We start from the raw sequence: 18,889 nt of genomic DNA on the forward strand, positions 1-18,889 counted from the left end.
CCCAACAATTAACATGTTTACACAAATTTAAGTAGATAGTCACTCAATTTAACAATAAATAATTAAGAATAGAAACCTAAGTGAGTGCATAATATGAAATTATGATGCGTCCAAAGTTAAACTCTTGTTTGTCCCAAGCAAGATTATCTATTGAAGACACAAGCAAACAAATCAAAATATAAAATCATTACATAATTTTGTTGAACTTGCATCAAGTATTGAAAATGTTTGACAATTCATAAAAGTCTCATAAGCAATCATACTAAAAGTAATTCTTCACTTAATCAATGCTTGATTGATATGTTTGCATGGTCAATCAAATCATCATAAAACTTTAAGTTGGTTACTTCCCAAATCTCAATGGTCAATTATTTACTTACTTTCTTGTGAGATACACACCTCCATTTGTTTTGTAATCTCTAATTTGGGTGTTTAATCTAATGTTGATTTCACAACACTCATTCATTTCCCTCTCAAGTTTTTTTGGATTTTACTGATGACGGTTACTATTTCGATCAGTGGCCGTGCCATCAGGAAGCTAGCCAGCCAGGAAGAAGCTTGAAAATTGAACCTCCACCAATTGAACCGTGGAAGAAGCCAACAAGGAAGATGAAAGCAATAAGAAGATTGGGCCTTTTTTCAGATTTTTGGGCCTTTCTTTTGGGTCTAATGTTAATAGAAAAAAATAAAAAAAAGGAGAGAGAGAAGAAGAATTAGGCCCAATTACAATTAGGCTGCTTCAATTGGAATTCATATAAACCCGAAGTCCAAAAATGTTTGGCTATTCCAATTTGCAATTTCCAAACCGGTGACTGAACTTTCTATTGTCCCCCCACTGCCCTATCACTGCGCGCAGCGCACGCCACTGGCACTCAACCTTTGCCCTATTGCTGGTTGCCATCGTCACAGCAACTCGTGTGTCATGAGCCTCGGACTCTCTTCTTCTTCTTCTTCTTTTGTTTGTTCTTTTAATTCATTTTTTTTGATTTATCATTTATGAGTTATGATTTCACAATAAAGGCCCCGTGTATGCTTTATGGTGGAATCCGATTTCTTGATGCATGATTTATTTATGATAATTTCTTAAGAAAATAGAAATTCCTCCTATTGGACAATTTGGAAATTTTGGACCCAAATTTTATATAGCTTTTGAATATAAATGAATTACATTACTAATGGGTAGAACTTAGAATTTTCATAGGGAATTTGGACTTCATTTTTCCTTTTTTCTTTTTTCGAATTGGATCTGAAACTTAGCTTATTGTTTGGGGTCTTGGAATTTTCTGTTCAGACTCTCTCTATCTGTATTTATTTAGAATGAACGAAAGTTGAAATCTTGTCCATTATACTTGAAATTTGTTCTTGGCTAATTAAAAATATATTTCAATTTTTTATAATAACTAATGAAAAAAAATGATGGTGGAAATAGTTTCTAAGAATAAATCGATAATATAGTAATAAGCACGATCATGTTTAATAAACGACGTGGTTATTACGATGGACGAAGGTTAACGACCGCCCTAGCTGGATCCAATTCCTAGATTCACCATTGATTTTGACATGTGATGATTCTCCCTAAGTATGTCAACCTTCAAACTTCAACTAGATTAATAACCTCACTAGAAATCTAAATCAACAATTAAGTATCCAAGCTTAGCAGGATAGAAACAATGCTTATGGTTGTTTTGCAGCTACCTTAACACACTTTTTCTTTTCTTTTCTTTAATTTTCTATTTTGTCCCCTCTTTTAGTATATATATCTTTTCAATTGTTTCATATGTAGTTTTTACTCAACGTTGCAGCATCTCCCAATCATCGATGATGAATATGGCCAAATTATTCAAGGCTCGCTTCACACAACTTATGTTGCTCCGACTCTCCAAAAATGGAGAACTATTCGTGTCAACACGACATGACACGGATACTGACACAAGATATAGATTGAATCCTCGATTTTACACTTGGACACGACTAGAAGATGACGGAAGGTGTCTTGCTTCTCTGGGGACTGAAAATTTTGGAGAGAGAGAGAGAGATTTGGGGGAAGACAATGAATTAGGAAAGACGATGAGTTTTAAGGGGTTAAATGGACTTTTGAAAAGTTTAATGGATAGAGTAAATGAGAGTGTATTAAATGGACTCTTGTGAAGTCCAATGAATGTAGTTAATGAGTTTATTTTTGTATAATTTAATTTGAGTTTATTTTTGTATAATTTTTTTATTTCTTATATTTTATCTTTACGAACATTTTATGTTTTAATTAAAATGAATTAGCGATCTATCTTTTCTTTGGTATTAAATTTAAACTTATTTCTATTATTGTTTTTAAATAATATATAAGATATTGAAATTGAATTTTTTCTTAAATTTGTGGAAAAGAAATTATTTTGACTTTAAATTTAAACTGATAATCCAATTGTTTAAATTGATTTTATTGAAGGAGTTGATAAACAAAAGAAACTATGAGTTCATTTTTTAACAACCAATATCAGTTAATTATGTTTATAAGTTAATTTAATATCGTGGTTATTTATTTTAATTGAACCATTTTTCTCTTGTTATTTTGGCATTTTTCTATGATTTTTAAAAATAAAAAAAATTGTAAGAAGTATTCCCATACCCGTGTCCAAAATTCGGATCCTTTTTAACTGTATCTCCATATCTTAATTTTTATAATGAGGAGGATCCGACTCCTAGATATGTACCTGTATCTGATAGTTGCACCCGAATCAAGCATCATAGCACACAACGATATAGGTAACTTCTATGAGTCAGAGCTAGTGTAATGCCTTCTTTAACCATGAAGAGTCAGTTGTTGATCCGATTCCTATCGCTGTAAAATATTCTAATTGTCTACTTTCTGTACCTTCGCAGCACGAACTCTTCAGGGGATCTAAGAAGAACATGTTCTGATCACCCCGTGGTCTTTTACTGATTCCTAATTGTAATGTTATTCACCTAACATTGTCGCCCTACAATGCTTTTCCTCTGGCCAAAATGTTATCTTCCACAAGCTGTTTCCTCATTTGTGGCCCTCCATACAACAATTACACCCCTTAAAGTTGTACCGGGCTCATGGATTCAGGCGCTTCTCAGCAGATTACTAGTGATCTTTCAGCTTTATCGCCCTAAAAAAATAATATGATGGTCCTAATTCCTAATGACGTATTCGGCAACGGTTCAGGTCTCTCTATAACTCACACTGGTTACTTTCCTACATATTACTCATTTTCCCTTTTTCCAATATATATGTTTCCATCAATTAGGAATAATTTAATTAATATCAGTTTCCAATTTTTGTAAAGCAAACCAAATTTCTATTATATTCTATTCAAACTTTCTATCGTAGCGCACCCAATTCGTGATCCCAACAAGCTTTGATATTTATGAATGGCAATGCCATCAGTTTCCTCATGATCCTTTGTCTCATATATTGCCAGCGTTTGGGTCAAATGTAAGGAATTTTAAAAAATCGTGTGGGCTTATATATTTAAATTATTGTGCATTGAATTAAAAGCTATCAAATTTGGTTAAGCCCCATTTAAAAGTGATCCAATAAGTTTCTAGTATTTTGGGCTTAATGCATCCAATTAAAATGTGGGTATTTTCAGGGGCGGAGCTAGTCCTCCAGGGCGGTATCGGTGATTTTTTTTTTGTTGAAATTAGTCTATAAATAAAAAGAGATTCACGTTATCAATGCAGAGTACATTTTTTAACAATAGATAAGATGTTGGGGTCCATTGTACAAACAATAAATTCGTAATAGGGCCTATTGGGATTTTTTTCCTCCCTTCAAAAAGCCTAACTAAAGAGAAGACCCAAACTCTAAAAATTAAAAAAATGGCCAAACTAAACTCTTCTTCCCCCTTCCCTTCTTCTTCCCTGTGGGCAACTGTTACTTCCTTCTTCTTGTGGGCTGTAATTTTCTTCCTCCTTCCCTTCTTCTCTATTGGCGCCACTGTCTGCAGACACACATTATTCTTCTTTCTTCTATTTTCTTCTTCTTCCTTCCCTCTTCTTCTTCTCTTCTTCTTGGTCCAGTGCAGGCACACTGGAGTTTCCTGGGTCAAGTCCAAAGTCCAGTGTGGGCATCGGCCTGCACTGGACTCCATGTAGCTCTGCCCCTGGATATTTTATGTGTAGAGACCGGGCCCAAGTTCCTAATTTTATGATGGGCCAAATTAGGTTAAAGGACATCACTATATAAATATGGTTATGATCCCCAAATCACACGTACATTGCTCATTCTGTTTTATCTCCCATCGTCAGAGAGAAATACGGGTTGCATGTAGATTTGGAAGATTAAAATCGCAAGATTCAACTGTTGCATTAACCATGTTTGATTCAGGTATGCTTCCGCTATATTTTTTGAATTTCTTGATGATCCAACGTGAAAATTCGTTGATTTGACGATAACAATTTTTCCTACAAGTGGTATCAGAGCCTTTTCATGTTGAATAATTGAGAATCAAATTTTTGGAATTTTGATTCTTGCAATATTTTGAAGTTTTCAGATTTGACAATTTTGGATTTAGTTTTGTTGAATTTAAAAACTATTCTGCATGTTATTATTGTTTATATTTCATAATTTGAATTAAAAATAATTGAAGAATTTTTAGATTATTGTTTTCTTTTTCCTTTTTTAAGGTTACTGATTTTCTTTGATATAAAAAAAATGGTTTTTCGGTAGCTCAAGGGCAGCGTCGGCAATAGTGCTGCCGCTGACCAGTGTGGCGTCGCCAAGGAAGGGAGAAAGAGAGAAGAAAATTCTTTCTTAGGGTTTTCAGTTTGGTTTGGGTGAGATTTGGGGGCAGGGGCTTTACATGTAAAGTGATTAATTAGAGGTCCTTGCTTGCAATTTCACATTAGAGTTAAAATTTAAAGCTTCAGTCCCTAAAGTTTAAATCTTATGCAATTAGGCCTTTAAGTTTTGGGCTTAATAATTCAATCCCTAAGTTAATTAATTTGGGCCATTAAAGTTCTAAATTTTATAACTAAAGCCCTCAAAGTTTAATAATCAATTCAAATTGGCCCCCAAAGTTTTAATTTGTCATAATTGGCCCTTAAAGTTTTGAATTGGCTAATATTAGCCCTCAAAGTTTTAAATTTATTAACATTGGCCCCCTAAAGTTTGGAATTAATTAATTTTACCCTCCTAGAATTTTGAATTGTTAACTCTAAGACCCCTAAAGTTTAAAACTAAATAAAATATGCAAATTTGGTGGTTTTCTTTCTCAAATTTTGGTACTAATAACTCTTTTAAGATAATGTTCGAAAGCGAATTAGTTGAAGCAACATGTTGCCAAAGCAAACTCTCTTGTGGAAATTAATTAATTTAGAATATTAAAAGGTGTTTGTGTATGTGTTGTTCATGAGAATATTGATCGGCCCAAAGAAAGGTCAATATTTAGGCGAATTGCACATGCGCCTGTGGTGGTAAACATGTGGCGATTATTTGGTTTAATGTGTGATCAATAAATTGGTGCAAAGAAATGTTTATTGATTGACATATTATTTTATCGTCAATGTTTGATCGCTACACCAAGAGTACCACTTACAAGTCAATATTTCTGTCCAAAAACTAGATATTGATATTGTGCTAGGTATCTGGTGATGGGCACTACTACTATTTGAGATTATTATTATTATTTGCATATTAAAGATATTCATGTGAGTCATTCGTAATAATTGTTCTCTAATTTAGTTTTAGGTTATGCTACTAATATCTCCGCTAGTATCAATTCAATTCCAATGCTTAATGGCACAAACTTAAGGGCGTGGCAAGAGAACGTGATGATTGTTCTCAGAGTCATGGACTTGGACCTTGTTTTACGGGTCGATCAACCTGCTATACTTATTGATAAGAGTAAATCTGATGATAAGAGGGAGATGGAAAAATGGGAACGATCGAGCCGTATAAGCTTAATAGTCATGAAGCATGCTATTCCAAAAGCAAATCAGGACACAATGTCCAATAAGGTGACTACAGCTAAGGATTTCTTTGAGGATCTTAAGAAGAGGTTTGCCAAGAACGAAAAGGCTGAAACAAGTACACTTTTGGCAAACCTTCTCTCAATGAGGTATAAAGGGAAAGGAAACATTCGGGAGTACATTATGGAAATGTTTCACATCTTCAAAACAAAAGGCACTGAAGTTTGATTTATCTAAAGACTTGGTGGTGCACTTGGTTCTGATATTCCTTCGGGCACATTTCAGCCAATTCAACGTGAACTACAACTGTCAAAAAGACTCATGTTTTCTCAATGAGCTCACATCACACTACATTCAAAATGAGGAAAGATTAAAGCATGAAAAGACAGAAAGTGCTCATTTAGCCATCACCTCCAAGGATAAAAGGAATAAGAAAAAAATGATATGGAAGCTACGGGAATAGCATCGCAAAAGAAATAGCATAAGGAACCAACTGAAGGTGGTTGTTTCTTCTTTGGAGCTGCAGGTCATAGGAAGAAGAATTGCACCAATTACCACGCATGGCGTGGAAAGAAAGGTATTCTTCTTCATTTGGTTTGTTCTGAGGTTAATTTAACTTCGATTCCTAGACATACATGGTGGATAGATTCTGGTGTAATAACTCGCATCCACATGTCTATGCAGGGTTGCCTGAATTGTCGAAAATCAAGTGATGGTGAAAGATATATCTATGTTGGAGACCACAAGACGGTGGAAGTAGAGGCAATATGAAATTTTAGATTATTGTTAAAAATTGTTTTTATTTAGATCTTGATGAGACATTTATTATTACGTCTTTTAGATGAAATTTGATTTCTATTTCTGATTTGGACAAATTTGGTTATTCTTGTTTATTTCGTAATGGAAAATTTAGTTTGTTTTATGATTCAAAATTGGTTAATTCCAATTCTTTATCAGATTATGATAATTTTTATTCAATTGATAAAATTGCTTCTTTTAATGAATCCTTGCATGTAAGTGCTTGAAGTGTAAAGCGAAAATTAATCAACGAGGATTCCGCCTTGTTATGACACAAGAGATTAGGTCACATCTCCAAGAGAAGAATTGAGATACTTATGTCTGACGGGATTTTCAATCCTCTTGACTTCACAAATTATGATATGTGTGTTAACTGTATAAAGGAAAAACAAACCAATAAAAGGAGATTTCAAGCCAACAAGGTTTCGGACGTCTTAGAACGTATACATACAGATATCTGTGGACCATTCCCTATGGGTTCTTGGAATGGTTAACAATATTTTATAACATTCATAAATGGCTTTTTAAGATATGGCAACCTATATCTCATTCATTAAAAATCACAGTCACTAGATGTGTTAAAAAACTATAAAGTAAAATTGAGAACCAACTTGGCAAAAGGATTAAAAGATGAAATTGAGAACCAACTCGACAATAGGATTAAAAGTGTCAGATCTGACCGTAGGGATGAATACTATGGCAGATATGACGGTTCAAGTAAACAACGTCCAGGGTCATTTGCTAAATTTCTAGAGGAATATGATATTGTCCCACAGTACACTATGCTAGGTTCGCCCATTATAAATGGTGTTGCTAAGAGACGAAACAGAACGCTTAAGGACATGATGAGGAGTATGATTATTCATTCTACCTTAATAGAATCTCTTTGAGGTGAAGCATTAAAGACCCCAGCATATATACTCAACAGAGTTTGGGGATGTCCAGCTGAGGCAAGGCCTTATAAGCCAAATGAAAAATAAAGGACGTAAGGACCATCAGTTGATATTTTATTGGATATTCTGAAAGGTCCAGGGGTTACAAGTTTTATGATCTTACGACTAAGGAAATTTCTAGACAGGAAATGCTAGGTTCTTTGAGGATGTTGAGTTTGTAGGGAGAGAAAGGGTTACAGGCTTTGTCATTAAGAAGAAATATATTGAAATTCCTCCAATTGCCATTGACAATGATTAGGTTTCTATACCTTACATCATTCAAGAAGCAACTCTGGATCAAGACAATATCGTATCTCTCTCAAGGTCAACAAATTATTCCAAAAGAACAAACTCTACAGCCTCAAAAACCAATGCCATTGAAAAGATCCACTAAAGAAAGAAGAAGTGCGGTTTCACATGATTAGATCATATTTCTCCAAGAACATGAAGTTGACATTGGAATGGTGGAAGATGGTCTGATCAATTTCCGTCAAGCCACGGAAAGTTCTAACTCTCAAAAGTAACTCGATACCATGAATGAAGAGATAAAATCCATGAAGCACAATGACGTGTGGGACCTCGTCCCATTGCTTGAAGGTACGAAACTCATTGGTTGCAAATGGATATTTAAGACCAAGAAAGATTTGAAAGCTGATGTAGAGAGGTATAAAGTTCACAAAAGGGCTTTACACAGAAAGAAGGCGTCGATTCTAAAGTGACTTTCTCTCCAGTATCTTCGAAAGACTCTGGTAGGACTATAATGACATTAATAACGCATTTCGATCTTGAGTTACATTAGATGAATGTTAAGATAGCTTTTCTCAATGGTGACATTAGTAAAACAATTTATATGGTACAACCAAAAAATTTCGTATGCAAAGCAAATGGTTTGTAAACTAAAGAAATCCATCTATGGACTCAAACAAGTGTTTCGTCAATGATATTACAAGTTTTATCAAGTGATCATCTCATTTGGTTTTGAGATGAATTTGGTCGATGATTGTATATACCACAAATTTAGTTGGAGCAAGTATATTTTTTTAGTTTCATATGGTGATGACATATTGCTTGTCAGCAATGATATAGGCTTATTGCCTAAAACCAAGAGATTTCTAGCAAAAAATTTTGAGATGAAAGATTTTGGTGATGCTTCTTTTGTATTAGGAATTCAGATACACCGAGATCATTGTTGAGGTATTCTTGGATTATCACAAAAAAGCTATATATCGAAAAGGTACTTAAAAGATATGGCATGCAAGATTGTAAACCAGGTGATACCCCTGTGGCTAAAGGAGAAAAGTTCAGTTTAAGTCAGTGCCCTAAAAAATGACTTGGAATTTAAAGAAATGCAGGAAATTCCTTATTCTTTAGCTGATGTATGCTCAGGTTTTTACGCATCCAGATATAGCGTACATTGTTGGGATGCTAGGGAGATATTTAATTAACCTAGTAATGGATTATTGGAAAGCAACCAAACGGGTCATGCGGTATGTACCGAGAACAAAAGACTACATGCTCACATACATGAGATCAGAGCAGTTGAAGATCGTTGGTTATTCTGATTTTGATTTCGCTGTCAAGATAGTAGGAGATCCATTTCAAACTATATTTACTTGCATACTGGTGGTGCTATTTCCTGGAAGAGTGTTAAGCAGACGCTCATAACTACTTCCACCATGGCAGCGGAGTTTATAACGTGTTATGAGGCATCAATTCATGCAATATGGTTGCGAAATTTTGTCACTGGACTGCGCATTGTGGATGATATAGAATGACCTCTCAAGATATTTTGTGACAATAAATCAGTAGTGCTGTGTTCCAATAACAATAGGACCTCGACGAATCAAAACATTTAGAGATCAAGTTCCTAACTGTTAAAGAAAGAGTCCAAAGTAGACATGTGTCAATAGAGCATATTGAGACAAATTCCATGGTTGCAAATCCGCTTACTAAGGAATTGATTCCAAGATCTTTCATGAGCACACTGCTCATATGGGTGTAATGTTTCTTGAATATATCTAGTTTCAATTGGAGTTTGTATTTTTGCTTTTCATATTGTACACTTTGTATTTTTGTTTTTCATATTGGACACATGTATTGTTATTTTAGATATGGTTTATGGCTAAAGTTTATTTGGTTTATTATCTCTGAACTTGTTTAAGATGATCTCACTAAGATATTAAGATGGACCAGTGGGAAATAGGCATGTTATAGATGATATCACATGTGATTTTCATACTACACATCCATGCATGATCCATGTCATTCAGTTATATCGATATACGTAATCATTGATGGGTTTAATTATGATGAAAGTAGTGAAAGCGTCTTTTATCCTATGTTGATATGATTGATGGATCGAATTGTTTGGGGATGCATTCGGTAATGATAGCAAATTTCTGAGTAATCATAATATTATGTTTAATGCACAATTATAAGGTGACACATATAGCTTAAGTAGGAGATTGTAAGAAATTTTAAACGCTCATTTGGACTTATATGTGTAAATTATTGTATATTGAATTAAAGACTATCAAATTCGGTTAAACCCATTTAAAAGTGATCCAATAATTTTTCAGTATTTTGGGCTTTAATGCATCCAATTAAAGTGTGGGTATTTTATGTGTAGAGATCGGGCCCAAATTCCTAATTCTAGGATCGGTCGAATTAGGTTAAAGGGCATCACTATATAAGTACAGTTATGGTCCCAAAATCACACGTGCATTGCTCATTCTGTTCTGTCTCCCATCGTCAGAGAGAATTACAAGCTACGTGTAGATTTGGAATACTAAAATCGCAAGATTCAACTGTTGCATTAACCATGTCTAATTCAAGTACACTTCCACTATAATTCTTGAATTTCTTAATGATCCAACATGAAATTCGGTGATTTGACAGTAACAAATTCTCCTGCATCAATGTCTTTGCCCAACTTTGAAATAATCATGTTGGTCATCTTTTGTGTAAAATTACGTGTCATTTAGTTGGTTCAAATGTATTTTCATTGTCTTCAAGTTATCAGATAATATTTATTGTGTTTCATGTCTGACATTTTTTCCATGGAAAGTTGGTCCACTTAGCTTAATTTAAAAAGATGTTTGAGAACCTTTGTTGTGAATTTTGTGTATTGTACGTAGGTGTACGATCATATTGTGAATAAGTAATAAAATAGAGTACACTTATAAGTTCGGACAATCATTTCCCCATTGGCTATTTAATCTTCAATCTTACTATTCATAACTCCTAATTGACAAAAAACAAATAAAAATGGTCCTGAACACGCTATTTTACTAAATCTATCAAAAAGTACACAATCTAAGCAAATTAGGGTTTTCACTTATGAATGAGAATGCTAGAACTAGCGAGCTCACCTAGTATTCACCTGTAATCTTGCATTGCAAGATTCATTCTTAATGTAATATTCGATCGAATTTTTTTAATTAATCAAATTATGTTTTTGGAGTTCAAATTAATCATATTTAGCGAAGTCAATTCACCATATCTTTATGTGAATTTGAGTAAGTCTTACCCAAATGAATTCAGTCTAACAAATAAATAAATAATTATTTAATGACCGTAAAAGCAAACATCCACTCTTTTATCCAAATGTTAGGATTTTACTACGTGGTCAAATCTATAACCTACCTCTCGATCCATTACAAATTCAATAAAATATTGACTAATTATACCAAAGCATTAAGCGCCATAAATAAAATCAATACATGAAGAAATAAACGACAAGAGTCTTCAAACTTAAAATTAAATAATCATAACTGGGTTACATCATTTCTCCCTAACATGATTTAGTTAGTTACCCATGATGTAGAAAGAAAAACAAAAAGTTGGAAATAAATATGGAGAAAAATGAACAATCTTGCACCAAGTATCTTTTTTCCCGAAGTCAATCTTGAAACCCTTGAATTCTTCTTGCTGTCTTTTCCCTTCTCTCTAAATCTTGAATTGTAGAACCCTCTGTATGACCTAGATGAGATGCTTATATGATAGTTGGAGTACCTTGGGAGCTGTGCCATGGAAAAAGGGTCTAAAATAATCAAGAAAATACAAAATAAAAATGATGAAAAAATGGCCCAATCAAATCCAACAGCGGTTCACTGCGATTGGCAAAGGCGTGGTCAATATGCGAAAATTAGGTAGTATGTTTAGCCACAGTTTGCAAAGGCATGGTCAATTGTGGTAAAATAGAATATCTTTAGATCGTGGTTGACTACAATTTGCAAACCGCGGTTGACAACAGTCAACATTTCTACTTTTTTTTTTCATTTTCTTTTTCCTTCATCTTTCAAAGTCCTCCAGTTTGTCCCACTTTAATATTTTTTTTTATTTTGTGTCCTTAGTCCTTTCAATCTAAACTTCCAAAATCTTCCTAATTACTCCCTAAAACTTCCTAATCATTCAAAATTGGTCCATTTAAAATTGCTATAATGAAGTCGTGAGTCCTAACATTCTCCATTCATGCGTAAAAACCAAAACGTTGATTTAATTACACACTTTTAGATAGATTGTACTCATAGGAACCAACATTTAGATAGAGAGTTCACGCGAAAACAATAATTTGGTCTCTTAGATTCACTTTATTACTTATTCGCGATATCATACATTTGCGATCGAAATCATGCAACAAATTTTTGGCACTTTGTCAAGAGTTATTTAGATACGTGTTGATTTCGTACTTGTTTAATATTTGTGGGTAGTTTTTTTACTCAACAGGTGGTACCTAGGTAGTCATCATACATTAAGGGTGTGATCCCAACTATTCATCCCTATAAAGGACATCAAATTAATCTAGAAAGAAAGAGGTAAAATTGTGGGAAGAAGCGACTTGCATTGATATATATATATATATATATATATATAGGGAAGAACTAGTAAAAAAAATGCAGTCTGGCGTTGATGTTACTAATGTTAAAGAGAAATAGTTATATAGACTTGAGATAAAAAATAAATTCAAAAAAGCATTAAAAATGTATCTTCTTGTAAATATGTGACTATTTAAGTAGTGGCAATATTGAAAAGCATTGCGTTCCAGGCCAAGCCTTGTACATTTAATTTGGGGGATCTAGATTTTTAGTTAGATTGATTAGTCTAATTGAAGTTTAGATGATGGAACACTCAAGTATATGGAGAATCACCACATATAGAGATAGTTGCTTCCATTGGTTAAGCTTAACCAAACTTTAGTGGGAATGGATTGAGTGTGTTGTGAAAGTAATCTTAGAATAAACATCTCTAATGAAAGATTAAAATTACAAGTTTGGGGTGTGCATCCCACAAGAAGAAAGAAAAAGTTTACCATTAAGAGTCGGCATAACCAATCTAAAAGTTTGTGGAGATCGACAGAGTCAATTCTGTGATTTTCGAGGACATAAGATGAACTTCGTTGTGCTTCTTCCAGCGAGGCTCTAAGAATTGCCAAGTGACAGTCACACAACAAGAGAACCTAGGCCCGCACTCTACATCATCAAGCACATATGGCAAATTGTTCGAACCCCTATGGGAAGCCAAGCCCTTATGTATAAGTCGAAGTAGGTAGAGGCATCTTAGGGAAAATCTTCACAGAAGATTTTGTAATAAGTAGATGATTGACAACTTACTGCATAGGTGGCTCAACTCAATCAACAAGTTAAGTCTAGTCTCACATGTGGGGCTGCAAATGGTCATAACATTAAATGCACCTACTGATTGATGCATATGACAAGATGTCCTAACTGCTGGGATGAGGCCATATGCCTCTTCATCAAACGGTTTTTATTCAACATTTTATACTATAAAAGCTTACACTTGGTACCATTTCAGAGGTAATGCAAAGTTTACACTTTCAAATTGTAACTTTGCTATATCAATATTTTCTCTCAACTCCTCAAAATAACCCTCTTCTTACAATGAAGGCTCATGTTTAAGCCCTCCCATAGTCATATATTTACTTCTTCAATTGACTTGACCATCGAAATGCATGTACCAACTTCGTCTCCATCATAGTAGGTCACGTGTGGCTAGTAATTTGTCCAAGTATGCAGGAATAAGACTTGTATGGACGTGATGGGTATTGGGATCTTTTGGCCACAAAAGAGGTACAACTTTTGAGGTCGAGAGATTGGCGAAGTCAATAGAAATCTGCACTACAACCACGAGTAACCTAGTGGTGGAAGCCACCGAAAAGAAGTGATCTCGCAACCAAACCTTAAAGAAAGGTCAAAAGTTCTTGAAAAAAGAACAAAGCAAGGCATTGAAGAAGCGTCTCTCGAAATTTACTATTGACGATGGAGCTATTGAAACATCATGAGTTCTAGTCACTGCGGTTCTCAAGGTAAGAATCGTCAACATGAGGCTTCTAAGGAAAAAGCCCTCTGAACGTCAACTCCACAATCAACATTGATGAAGTGGCACTACCACTCGCCTAGCTAAGAAAGTAGAAGAGATGGCTACAAACATGAGGAATGTGGCTTAGCAGAATGCTGGGACGCAACACCAACTCATGTAAATGCATGGGCAGGTGAGCTATTAAGTGCCTCAATAGGATGAAGAAAATGACACAGGGGCCCACCTGCAGAGGAACAGGAGCGAGCTTGGCCCAATCAAGAGTGGGGTGGAAATGGAAACATTGACAATTTATGTCTCCACTCAACTTGGTGAAGACCTGCCACAGGGGCAGAACACTTCTCCCATGAATATGCCCAAGAACAGGAACATCAAAGATCTGATAGTGTCTTTGATAGGATTAGACCATCAAGGCCAAGTAATAGGCCCCAATAGTCTCCTCGCATTTAGGGACAACAAGAATATAGGCAAGGATGTGAACCTCAAAGGGTCCAACTACCTAGACATAGCCAGGAAAAGAAGGATGAGGCTAACCTAAAGAACCAAGCTAGAACTTCACAACCACCCCACTACTAAGTTGAGGAGGGAGAGTCAGATGGTCCTTACAGATCTTTTGAACTGAACGATGACGATAAAAGCATCTCATTTTCGCTAGAGCTGAGGAACTCCCATGTTCCGAATCACTTTGTGCCACCAAAAGTACCCAAATATGAAGGAAAATGGGACTTGACGAAGTACCTTAACAATTACAAGACCCACATGTACCTTAGGAGAGCCTAGCCAGGGCTAAAATGCAGAGCTTTTTACCTCACATTGATAGGAACTGCTAAAATTTGGTATAGCCATATACCAACTGGAAGTATGAGAAGTTGGCCGAATTTCAAGAAGGCTTTTTTGAACCAATATTTGTTAAGCAAAAAAGGAGAGATCTCTATTTAAAGACTATAAGACATGAGGCAATAGGCAGGTGAAACTTTGAAGAGCTATTTGGCTTGATTTACAAATGAGATGATGTACTGTGAACAAATCATTAAAAGCTCTTTCAGCATTGAAGGGAGGCCTCAACATAAACATACCCTCCTAGAGCACGTGCAAAATAAGAATTCCAAAACTTATGATGCTTTGGTAAAAATGATGAGAAGTGAAATAATAGTTGATTGACTGCAATCAAACTTTTTTGGGACTACTGACCCTTGAGAGATAGAGGTGAGATCATGTTTCACACTTAGTAGATCAACAAAGGACCCAAACGGGGCATACGGTTGCCTCCATTAAAGACCTAGCTTTAGGCATTGTCACCCTAAATGCATTACCTTCCTTAGTATACGAAGAAGTTAGACCTGATGTTCAAAGACCACTAAACTAGTCAAGAGGCATAGGAAGATGAATGAGCAATGAACCTAGAAATAGGCCATGTTACACTTACCACTAAACTTATGGCATAAATGATGACTTGTCAAAGTTGTATCATATAGAACCATCAGGCTCATATACCAACACAAGGAACTCATGCTAGGCCCAAAGGAATACACCTCAAAATAGACAAGATCAGGAGCCTGGGTGCGAAATATAAGGCATCATCATAGAGACCAATTGCCTAGACAACAAGATGATGAAAATAGAGATAGGCCTAGAGGTTTCCAAAGACAAAGAAGAAAAACCCATGTGAATGCAGAAAATGACCCTATCAAAGATATTGAAACAATAATTAGGGGCATACTTTGTCGGCAAGAAGCCCAAAAATGCTCAAAAAACTGTACCAGTGAAGCTAAAGATCCTCCTATGACGAGTTACCTGGTATCAAACACCTTCGTGGGACTGGCACCACTACATCAATAACCTTTAAATAGCAGGATATTGTCGGTGTATGTTGACGTCAAAATTAGCAAGGCTAATTTTAAGCCAACTTTAAGAAAAAAGGGAATTTATTATTGAAAGAAACCACAAAATATGTTGAGAAAGTGTAATTGTGCCAGGAGCTTTTACATGAATTCACTTGACCTTTGCAAGATTTCTGCCCTACTATTTATACATGACTCTAGCCGAAATTACATCAAATCAATCAAATCAGCTATAGGGCCGAGATCGAAACACGGGTCCTTGAATTCTCGTGTGACTGGTCGACGAGACAGGTGGCCATGTGTCAATATTTTTCTCAGGTAATGATGACCTGCCAGGGGCTTGAGAATCATGGCTTCGGATTGGCGATTTTGAGCGATGATGACGTCACTTGTGGCAAGTGTATATGATTGATAGGGTGATATGACAAGAGGTAATCGTGATGTTTTTCTTGAGATAACGGTGGGCTAGTAAGATCTGGAAGCAGTGACCAAACTCACATCTACTTGTGGTAGGTTTAGCGAATTGTGTTTTGTTAGATCAGAGTTCGGTAGTCAATAGTCACCCCTAGGTCAGTTCTGCTATGAGGGAGAGCTGACCTTCCATCTTATCGGACCCTTTTTTCGAGGGGTTCAATTATTATTGTGCTAAGTGTCACTTTTTTTATAAGGGTGAGCTATACGACATTTTAGACAGCTTCTTTGAAAAGTTTTGTGAAGAGACTGTTTTGACTATCCAACTTTTTCTACCGTTTCATCTATTTCTCCTTTTTTGAATGGAAGGTTTCAGACCCTTTGACTTCTCTTCCTTTTAAATCCCTTTATGCAATTTTCTCTCCAAGGTAGCAAGATACTCCCAGTGTGCCCTATCTTCTTTCTGAGTGAGGTCATCTTTCCTTCGATTTTCCAGGTATTCCTTCACTTTCTCTCTTCGTCCTTCCTGTTCATATTTTCATTTTGATCTTTACATGAATTCGGACGAGTCTAGAGTACACTCCTGGAGATACCAGCAGGAAGAATCTCTTCCTTCTTTGTCGAGCTCGTCGTCTAGTTGTAAAGAAATGTTTACTCCTATCCCTATCTCCGTAGTTAATCCAATGGACCTAGGACGTACTGTCATGGAATCTGGTGGTGAGGGCTCAGGGAGGGAGGTTGGGGACGTTAGAGATGTTGAGGGGGGTGTCCTTGAGGAATGGAGACCGAGTTCTTACAAGTAGGTTGTGACGGGAGACATGTTAGCTAGCTGGCGAGCTAAATACACGATTCCAAGTTTGGTAGTAATAATCATACCAGAACCTTCTGACTGAGCTGACAATCCCCCGGAGAGATGTGTTGCTTTAAATTCGGCCATACTTCAGGCTAGTCTTAGACTTCCATTCCTAAGGGTAGTTCGTAAGTTTCTTTTTTCTTTGGGACATAGCTCCTATGTAGTTATGCCCCAATGGGTGGCGAATCTTAATTGCCGCCCTCATTCTCTGGGATAGGATGGAGAATCCTGAGCTGAGCGTTCGACAACTCAATTCACTGTTTACATTCAAAGAGGATGGAAAGAACTCCGGGTGGTGGTATACTAGCATTAGACTGAGGACGGGGGGTCATTAGTACTGGACACTCCTTCCTCGATCAAAAAATGGAAGGAAGAGTTCTTTTACGTGTCTGAAGAGTGGCAATTCCACCCTTTCGAGGTAAATAGAGAGGATGTGGTTACCCAGCTCTACCACTCTTTGTGTAAGTTTTTTATGATCTGACCTTTTGACGAGGTAAGCATTGATGTAGTACTGACCTTTGCTTTGTTTGTAGATTACAAGAAGGAGACCTTGACCAAGGACACGCAGCGACGAGCTGAGGTGATAAAAGCATTACCAAAGAGGCAGAGGTCTTGCAAATTTGTGATTTCAGATTTAAACTTATTTCAGGCCGGTTTAGTGCAAGTGCAAGCGTCCAGTTCACCAGTCCCCAGAGAATCTACTTCTGCTTTCCCTAGCTCAGGTAATAGTAGAGTTTTGTATTTTTTAACTGCTTTATTCTATATTTCAGCTTATAACTCGGAGATGCTGGGGTATAAAGCGGCCAAGGCTACGGCAGTAGCAAAGGCAAAAAAGAGAGATGTTCCAGATTGGTAAGAGAGCCATTCTGAGGAGGTAAAGGAGAAGGTTCCATTGAAAAGGAACCGAACTTCCACATTGGCTACTCCACGCATACCTAAGGCCGTTCTTTTACTGATCTCTTCTCCCATGGTGGCCATTACTCTATCGTCACCAACTCCTTCCTGTCTTGCTCCAATTGCAGCCTCCGTAACTAGGACCAGCTCAGTTAGGTCGTAGGAGAAGTGCCCTGACCTTCATCGATCGAGCTTAGAGAGTTCGGTGGGCCACCAACCAGAGATCCTTCTCAACTATCTCCGTGCTCCATCTCCCGTTAGAGAGGTGATAGCTACATTCACCTTACCTTTATGGGAATTAGCAAACTTGCTCACTAGGAGCTAGGGTGAAAGAGAGCAAGACTATCTAAATGAGATGGCCATTGTTGTCAAATTGTTTTCCACTGTTTGTAACAATGGAGTGAGGTATGCCGAGCCTACAGATGATTGATTTTCATAAAAAATTGGTTTTTTTTGTTCAGTGATCTTGCAAATGGCTCTATCTCGGCCCATTTAGTGAAGTAATCCACTGCAACGATGGTGAATTTTATGCCTCCTTTTCCAATGGGCATAGGTCCAATTAGGTCGACCCTCCATTTTAAAAAGGGCCAGGGTGCTGTGACTAGGTTCAGTTTGTGTGTGGAATATTTATGATGGGGGCGAAGCGCTGGCACTTGTCGCATCTTTTGACAAACTCGAGGGCATCATGTCTTATTGCAGGCTAAAAGCATCATTGTCGTATGATTTTGTGGGCTAATGAAAGCCCATCGGAATGATTTCAACATATTCCTTCGTGACGTCTTGCAGGGCGTGTTGGGCTTCTTCTTCGTTCAAACATCTTAATAAGGGTGTCGAATATCCTCGCTTGTAGAGGACATTATCAATGAGTGTGTACCTGACCGACCTGATTCGGA

This window comes from Olea europaea, chromosome 18, assembly GCF_002742605.1.
Source record: "Olea europaea var. sylvestris chromosome 18, O_europaea_v1, whole genome shotgun sequence".
Lineage (NCBI taxonomy): Eukaryota > Viridiplantae > Streptophyta > Magnoliopsida > Lamiales > Oleaceae > Olea > Olea europaea.